Source organism: Adiantum capillus-veneris, chromosome 8, assembly GCF_014529385.1.
Source record: "Adiantum capillus-veneris isolate H3 chromosome 8, ASM1452938v2, whole genome shotgun sequence".
Lineage (NCBI taxonomy): Eukaryota > Viridiplantae > Streptophyta > Polypodiopsida > Polypodiales > Pteridaceae > Adiantum > Adiantum capillus-veneris.
The window spans coordinates 153,239,571-153,249,427 of NC_140938.1; positions in this window are offsets into that span (position 1 = coordinate 153,239,571).

The following is a 9,857-nucleotide window of genomic DNA, read 5'->3' on the forward strand; positions in this document are numbered from 1 at the left end:
CCGCTCCTTCAAAGCATTCAAGTCCACAAGAGAGCGTTTACATTCCTTGACTTCCTCTTCAAGTTGCATCAAACGTGTTGTTTGCATCTCAAGTGTCCTCTTGAGATTCTCATTCTCAACCACAAGTACCCTTAGTGTGTCATTCTCCATTGCAAGTGCTCGTAAGTCTTCGCCTTGTTTGTTTACGGTCTCTTGCAATGATACCAAGTACGCCATGATCATGGTTTCCGATGGCGTTGGTTGGGTGGTTGTGTTGCTATCTCCACACTTAGGAGATTTTGGATCATTTTCCACAATGGTTGTGGACCTTGTTGAAGAAGAAGAACCCTTGCGAGTGCCGGAAGACATTGTATGTAAAATAGGAGATGAGAATCAATTTTGTTGAACCTGTTCACTTCGGAAATGCTGCTACAGAAACGCCTTCCATAACTCTGAAAATTTCTGTCTTTACATCAATGCGTAGAGGACTTCGTGCTCTTCGATTGAGGCTATAGATCACCCAAATCGGAGTTCGGATGAAGAAGTTATGATCAAAAGAGTGGAATGCTGTCTACTAGGTCAAAAAACGGCTGCACTGAGAGAGAGAGAGAGAGAGAGAGAGAGAGGGAGAGAAAAAGAGAAAGGTAGAGAGATAGAGAGGGAGAGGGAAAGAGAGGGAGATATAGATAGAGGGAGAGAGGGAAAGAGGGATAGATAGAGATAGAGAGAAAAATAGAGAGAGAGAGAGAGAGAGAGAGAGAGAGAGAGAGAGAGAGAGAGAGAGAGAGAGAGAGAGATAGATAGATAGTTCTATTATCGTCCTCCGAGGTCAAATATGACCTATGGGACCAAATGAACATGTCACGTGGTGTGAGTGGAGGTCATAAGTGACTCTCGATGCTCAAAAATGGCTGGAATGAGCGTCGCAATAGAGAGTCCAAATCGTGGTTGGGAGAGGAAGATATGTAGGGAGAGCTCATGGCTGAATATATGGAGAAAAGAGGACCTAATGTGGTCAAAAGCTGAGCACTCAAGTAGTGTGTGGTACTCACTCTCTCGCACTTGACAATGGCATAGGTGCAAAGTCGATGAGACTCCTCGCCACTGCCCCAATATCCTGTCTCGCAGCGTAGAGAATGGGAGCTAAGACGAATGGAGGCAATGGTGCAGATCGCACTCAATGGGATGGGCTCAAAGATGTAGGGATGGGTTCGGTTACCACGTTCAGAGAAGAAGAGAGATTTGTAGTTTGGGGCAACGGTGTAATGGCTGAAGCGAGAACCTCCGAATTTCTCCCAAGCCGTGATACATTGGTGTTGTAAGAAGGCCTCATTAACTTGGGAGTCGATCGACGCATCCTTGACCAAGTGACATGCATCCCATCTTCCAAACCATTTCTTGATGTCAAGCATCCACCCCGAACTTAGTATTTTGCTCTTGCATGACTTTTGGATGGAGAGAGAGAGAGAGAGAGAGAGAGAGAGAGAGAGAGAGAGAGAGAGAGAGAGAGAGAGAGAGAGAGAGAGAGAGAGAGAGAAGGAAAGAAAGAGAGAGGTAGAGAGAAAGAGATAGATAGAGGGAGAGAAATAGAAAGAGGGAGAGAGAGATAGAGGGAGATAGAAAGAGAAAGAGAGAGGGAGAAAGAGGGAGAGAAAGAGAGGGAAAGAGAGAGAGAGAGAGATAGAGGGAGAGAGGGAAAGAGATAGAGATATAGATAGAGGGATAGATAGAGATAGAGAGAGAAATAGAGAGAGAGAGGGAGAGAGAGAAAGAGGAGAGAGTTAGAGAGTGGGGGAGAGAGAGAGAGAGGGGGAAAGAGAAAGAGAAGGAAAGAGAGAGAGAGAGAGGTAGAGAGTTAGAGAGAGAGATAGATAGATAGAGGGAGAGAAATAGAAAGAGGGAAAGAGAGATAGAGGGAGATAGAAAGAGAAAGAGAGGGAGAGAGAGAGAGAGAGAGAGAGAGAGAGAGAGAGAGAGAGAGGAGGGGGAGAGAGAAGAGAGAGAGAGATATATAGATAGAGGGAGAGAGGGATAGATAGAGATAGAAAGAGAAATAGAGAGGGGGAGAGAGAGAGAGAGAGAGAGAGAGAGAGAGAGAGAGAGAGAGAGAGAGAGAGAGGGAGAGAAATAGAGAAAGAGAGAGAGAGAGGGAGAAGGAAAGAGAGAGATAGATAGAGAGGGAGAGAAAGAGAAAGAGAAAGAGAGAGAGGAATAGAGAGAGATAGATAGAGGGAGAAAAATAGATAGTATGAGTGGGAAGGCGCTCTCAGTGTGTAGACATGCAAAGACAGGTGGCAGTCCCAATGATGATACGTAATTTCTGACAAAATGGCAAGCTGCGCTGCTGCATCAGGATTCACAAGACTAGATAGAATGAACTACTCTCCCTCCCTTGAGGCTCGATCTCGTCTCCGCGAGCGACGGACGAGCAGTAATCATGAGATTAGTTGCCCACCTCAAGACTGGCGTACCTCAAATTGATTGCGATAGATCTAGTCGAGGCCCTGATGCCGCACAATAGATCTAGTCGAGGCCCTGACGCCACGGAACTAGATAGACGATCACAGAAGTGTCACAATCTTACACTTCTTTTGGGGTCTCTCTGATATATCTCTCTCTCTCTCTCTCTGCACACACACACACACACACACACACACACACACACACACACACAGGTCCACAAGGGGCAAAAGGCTTCTAGCCTCAGCTTCTTGACCTGCATAGCACCATGGGATGCATAAACTACAAGCTAAGAGCAGAGGACATGGTGGGAAGATGCAGGGCCAAAAAGAGGTTGATAAAGCAAGAAGTAGAGTAGAGGCATGCTTTTGCGGTAGCACATGTTGCCTATTCAATGGCATTGAGGAGCATAGGGGCAGCTTTGCGGCAGTTTGCGGAAGAGGAAGGGGCGTTAGAGAGTTAGAGAGAGAGAGAGAGAGAGAGAGAGAGAGAGAGAGAGAGAGAGAGAGAGAGAGAGAGAGAGAGAGAGAGAGAGAATGAAAGAGAGAGAGAGAGAGGCACAGAGTTAGAGAGGGAGAGAGAGAGAGAGAGAGAGAGAGAGAGAGAGAGAGAGAGAGAGAGAGAGAGAGAGAGAGAGAGAGAGAGAGAGAGAGAGAGAGAGAGAGAGAGAGGGAGAGAAAGAGAAAGAGAGAGAGAGAGAGAGAGAGAGAGAGAGAGAGAGAGAGAGAGAGAGAGAGAGGGAAAGAGGCGTCCGGTTGGACAACTTTTAGCAATATCGTACCTCAGGATGGAGGTAGACATGCGATGCGCTGTGAAGGGATGCTACACAAGAAGCACAATAAAGAATCTCTTCTTCATAGCACTCTACAGAAGCACAAGCACTCTCACACTGCACACAACACAAAAAGATAACTACATTTACAACCATAACTATTTGTCTATAATCAAAAGATGGCTACACTTACAACCATAATTATTTATCTATACTCAAACGATGGCTACAGTATGTAATTGTATATATATTTGTGTGTACATATTTATTTGTTTATGCATGTATGTATGCACTAAGTATGGGAGCATAGCACCCGAAGGTTAGACGCTTCCTCTTGGGTATAGTCCCTTTTCAATCGTGGCATTGCGGTCATTGGTCCACTCCTGCATGGATTACCGCAACGTACCTTTGGTTTTACCACGGTTGAGACTGTGTTGATATCTAAAGAGGTGCCACTTGACCTTTGGCACTACTAGCCCCTACTTAGATCTACTAGTATGTATATGTATCTACGTGTTTGTATGCTAATATACTTGTGTACGTATTTATAGATGAGTGAGTAGGGGGGAAAGCTTAATCTTATAATGCTCTTTGTAATGTAGATGTCAGACGAGAGACCACCTGGTGGGGAGCAGCCAGCTGGATCTTCTTTTGGTTGGTTCACATCCCAGGTGGGCTCCCACCCAGGGTGGATATCGCCTCCAGTGGACCTGAGTCTTGAGTCGGTGAGAACAAGCAAAGAAATAAAGAATGGCTATGGCTAGTTAACCCTAAACCATGAGTGTCATAGGTTTATTTTTGTTATTTGCAGGCATGGCCATCCTACAACTACCCTTCTCAGGTTCCTGTGATATTCAAGGTTTGAGAGATAATAAGCTTTATGTAAATCAAAAGAAAAGTGCATTTTTCTTAAAAGATATTCAATATCTAGGTCATATTATCTCCTAGACAGGGATCCAAATGGGCCCTAAAAAGTTGGTGGTAACTAAAGGATGGCCTATACCAACAAATCTACATAAATTGAGAAGCTTTATAGGAATGTGTGCATAGTATCGATGCTTCATAGAAACAATTTGCACACAAATCACCAGAGTCTTTACTACTTTTTGATGCAGACTAAATTGAGTGATAAGCAAATGAGGTGAGCAAACACTTTTTCACCGTTTAATTTCATATTGCCTACATAGTTGGTAAGCACAACCAAGTGGCTGATGCTCTTTACATAGACCAATGGTGAATTTTGTATCAATAGCTACTCACAATTATCTATCTTTTGTAATAGATGAGTATGTTATGGATCAAAACTTCAAAGATGTAATGTTAGCTATTGCACTAGGGAAGAAAGAGAAACCATACAATGTGCAAGATGGTTATCTTCTCTACGAAAATAGGTTACACATTACACATAGTTTGCGTGAAACATTTATGTAAGAATCTCATGCTTCCCCTTATGTATGACATAGAGGGATTCAAGTTACTCTCAAGGGAGTATAAATGTACTTCTATCAGCCAACAATCAAGGCAAACATACAAGACTATTTGTCAAATGCATTGTACATCAAAAAACAAAGTATGAAGAGGGAAGTATCCTAGATTTCTTCAACCATTACCTATACCTAATTCCCCATGGGAGAGTATATCCATGGATTTCATCATTTGATTTCCAAGGTCCATCCATGGGAATATAAAAATATGGACAATAGTAGACCGGTTTAGCAAACAAGCACATTTCATACCATTCAAAAAGACTATTAAAGCACACCATATGGCAACCCTCTTCATATCACAGATCTTTAAGTATCATGGTTTGCCAACATCCATAATATCCGACACAAATCCAAGAATGACCATTGATTTTTGGAAAGGTCTTTTTTATAATCTGGGTAGTAAGTTCAAATTTTCTTTGGCCTATCACCCACAAACGGATGGCCAAAGTGAAATTGAAAACTCAACTATTATTGATCTACTCAAAGCTTATGTTACGGAGGTAGATCAAAGAGATCAATGGAAAAATCATTTACCCTTAGTAGAGTATGTGTACAATAACATTGTCCATACTTCTACAACAAAGGCACCCTTTGAAGCTATTGAAGGAAGACTCAAGCTCCTAGTAGTAGTCAAGACACTTGGGAAAATCTAAATTGTTTTGGTGAGTATAGTAAAGACCTTAAAAATTATTTTAATAAGATTAAGGAAACTATCTCCATCATGAAATAAAAGAATGTGATTGTTGTTGATAAGCATATAAGAGCCTTGAACTTCAAAGAGAATGATTGAGTATTTCTTAAGTTTCCCAAAGCATGCCTAAGCTATGCAATAGGTAGGAGAAACACAAACACCCAACATGTCATCAAAAATATTATGCTAAGCTAGCAAAAAGATATTATGGTCCATTTTAAATCCTTAAGCCCATCAATGAATCAAATTATGAGTTAAGGCTACATAGCACTTGGCTCATTCATAATGCCTTTCATGTGAGCCTTTTGAAATCTTATAAGGGTGACCCACAAAAAGACCTAGTAATTGAAGATCCACCCAAGTTTGAAGGTCAAGAAGAGATCTAGTAGCCCGAGATCATCCTACAACCTGAAGACAAGGTTTTAAGAAGTGGTAAGACTATCCAATGATATCTTGTTAAATTCAATAATTACCGGTTTGAAGATGCAGGGTAGATGCAAGACATCACATCTAGTTAAAGGATAATGTAAGCCTTGTAAATGCTTACAACGATGCATGTCAAAGGTAAGAGCCATATGGAAAAACATGTTTTATTAAAAAAATTGTCTTGTTTTGACTCTAAGATTTGTTTTTAATGTTCATAAGTTTTTAAGTGTATACAATGAATCATGCTTGTAGAAACTTAGACTCTCAAGCACCAAGTAGACTTTGCCAATCTACTTTGGAAGATGTAAATAGCCAAATCTTCCAAGCACCAAGTGGAATTAGTCACCACTCTAGAAGAATGTCGAAGGGTAAAACAGGATTCTCTAAAAGTAAATTGACTAGCTATGACTTTATTTTCCCTACTTCATAGTTGAGGATGACTATAATTTCAAGGGAGAGATAACGTCATGAAAATTAATTTCTAACCTTTTAAAAGTGTTTCCATCTTGAGTTGGATATTTAAGTTTGGGAGAAAAAAAGAGAGCAAGTGAATTTGATTAAAGTGCTTATATACTTAGTTTGGTCAAAGGCTTGTAACCAAAGGAAATAAGTCTACAAAAGAGCAAGAATTAATTCTATTCAATTTATTCCGATCAAAAGTACAAGTAAAAAAAGGATAAAATTATCACGAGCAACCGTGATCAAAGATACAAGAGAAAGGGGGTTAATTGGAGCAATTATAGGACTATGTAAATTTCAAGTGATCCAATTTACTCATTAGACTCCAGGTATGAAGTTTGGGAAGCCTTAATGTAAAATTAATACTTATCAAAGATAGTTTAAATTTAGTAGGTTGTGAGACCAACTTCATAAAACCTCCAAAGAAATGTGCTAAGGTTTTGCACGGGAGGTGAAGCTCCATATCATAAGGATAAGTTTAATTTTTACCAAAATCCATCCTTATTTAGTAGGTTTTAAATTAGCAAGTAGTAGGTTTTAAATTAGCAAGTCGACTCTAGCTTTGGGTCAGCTTCCTAGAGTGTTTAAAGGATAGTGCAAAGACCTTGCACATGAGCTACTTAAATCTAAGGTAAGTCTATGGTTTTTAATTAATGCAAGGGAAAAATAAAAGTCTAATCAGCCTCACCATTTTCAAAAAGTTGACTCTAGTCTTTCTTTACCAAGTTTGGCTAGGCCACATGTCCAAAGTAGCTCACATTTTCTTATTAGGTAGTGGGAAAGTCTGTGCACATGTATTTTTAGCCAAGACAAGTCCACACGGGAGGAGGGTCAAGTTATTTTAAGAATGGCAAAAGGGGGGGGCATTTGTAGACTTATGCATCTAGTTTCCCATTAAGTATTCACTTGTGATTGGTCCATGTACTAGTATTGTATATAGAGATTTTGGCATGTGGGGGAATTTTTTTTTCTAAAGGGGGCTCGTGGGGAAATTTTGCATGCTCTCTCTCTCTCTCTCTCTCTCTCTCTCTCTCTCTTTCTCTCTCTCCCATTTTTCAAGTTCTCATTGTGGCCAAGAAATTGCTCTCTGTCCTTCTCACATGGGAGCTCAAGAGATGGTCTCTATGCTCAAGCACTTGGCTGTGGATGCAAATCCATAGCAAGTGGATACATGAAGTTCTTATTCTTCTTCTTCTTTGTTACTCTAGCTATGCTAAAAGCTTGCTATAGAGTAACAAAATGTACAAATACTCATCCTCACAAGCATAGCACCAAAGAATTTCATCTTTTCCTTGCTTATAGAGAGTTCCAAAATTTAAGCACAAAGGTTTACATTCCTTGATTAAATTCCAAGAAAAACCCTTTCAAAGATCTTTGGGTGAAAAACCATTAACCAAAAAGTTAACAATCTTCTCACTCCACTCGCATATGGTCTCCACCATAAAGAGGAAAGTATTGGACACCTCATCATCAACTCCAATGGCAGCTTCACCTTTTGGTATGTGAGACAAATGATAAGCCATAACATGTTTTTTGTCGGTCCTTGCCACCACCATAAAACCAAATTCAAGGAGAATGAGTAAGGATCTTATAATTCTTCTCATGGAGCATGGTTTATTTACCAAACATAGTGAGGCTTGATGATCAACATAAAACACAAACTTGGTGGCAAGAAGATAATATCAAATTTGTTTACTTCATAAATCATAGCTATACCTTCTTGCTTTTTAGTCTTGTAGTTCATCTTGGCATCATTTAGCTGGAGACTAACAAACCTAATGTGATAGTCCAATTTATGTTCTCTTGGCTAAGTTAGAACAACTCAATAGTAAAGTTTGATGCATCAATATGTACATAGAAAATTATATTCTAATTGGGCACTTGTAAAATTTGGGCACTCGTTAGGGCCTTCTTTATAAGTGCAATCACATTCCTTGGTCTAGTTAAATTCGGTAAGAAGCTTGTACAATGGACAAGCTATCTAGGCAAAGTATAAAATAAAACATTGATAATAACCAACATGGCCCATGAATCTTTGAACTCCCTTAATATGGTTTTTTAGTTGTGAAAAATCTAGAATGGTTTTAATTTTTCTCTCATCTATAGAAATCCCATTCTTGAATACTATATACCCTAAAAGTACTCCATGTATAACCCAAAATTGGCATTTGAAAGGGTTCAATGAGATGGAATATAATCTAGACTTTTCAAATACCTTTCATAAAGATGACAAAATCTATTTCCAAGAGGAATAAACACAAAAGTTATCTAGGAAAGCTTCAAGAAATGCCCTTAAATACTCCTCAAGGTAGTATTTATTAATGATTGGAATGTAGCAAGGGCATTTGTTAAGCGAAAGGCCATAACACGGAATGTGAGCACTCCAAGTTTTTTCATAAAAGTAGTTTTATCTTGGTCATCTAGCACAATTTCCGTATGATTGTGCTAGATGACCATAAAAACTATAAGCCTCTTTGCCTACAATTCTGTCAAGTACATGTTCCAAATATGGCAAGGGCCCTAATGGTCTCCTCTACCAAGATTCTTCAGTGTTTGAATCATTCAATTTATTGTACAAGGTTTGATCTTCTTCATGGTCTCCTAGGGTTTGGGCCTTGGTTGCTTCTCTTGGAGGTTCTCATCCGATATGGTTAGCATTGAAGACACCCGTTGAATTGGTTGTGGTATGGGTGTGGTTTCCTTTTGCCCTCCCCTAATGGTTTCTTTGATTGAATTCCTTACATGGTGATCCCCATTGGATTTGTCTCTCATTGTTGTCATCTTAGTCTCCATGGTCTCGATTGAATCTAAATCATCTTCAGGGTCGTTCATACACACAGAGTCACCACCGGTCCCTATGCTAGTTTTTACTAGGGTGTAATTTGTAGCTTTTAGCAATCTCTTCCTTTGTGTTTTCTCTTTCCTTGCTTGGTCAATTGATGTGGTATCTCTCTCTTCGAAGATATAATTTTTGTTTTGGAGCATTGACCATGTGAGTACATTTACTGGTACCATAGGTATACTCTATGGTGTCCAATTGGCATTCTTAATAAAGCTCAATGATGTAATCTTTGCTGTGTTTGGATTATTCGGACATTGGACAATCAAATGATCTATGCCATGATGATTACACATAAGTCTTGGTATTGCAGACATGCTCCCTTGACTTGGTTCCATTGGTCTAACATTCATTTGCATTCTAATAGGACACCTCAATCGTTAGTACTGCATCACTACCTAGTAGTGTAGTGCCTACAACAACATTTACAAGTGTGCATCAATCATATGTACTTGTTGCCACTTGTTCTCATGTAGCTCCTATACCCCCAATTATTCCAATGGATTATGCTCCACGATCACATTATCTAAGCGCTTATTCAAGTGGAGCCATGCTAGTTAACAATAACATGTCATATGCTGCATCTAGTATACATAGGGCCACATCTATGAACTTTCAACCATCACTTGGACCATCAATTGGCACAAAAATGCATCCAAGGACTATGTTTATGTCAAGTCCAATGCCAAAACCCATTCCACATGTAGTTTTGAGAGCACCTACACCTGTTATACCTGTTCGTTT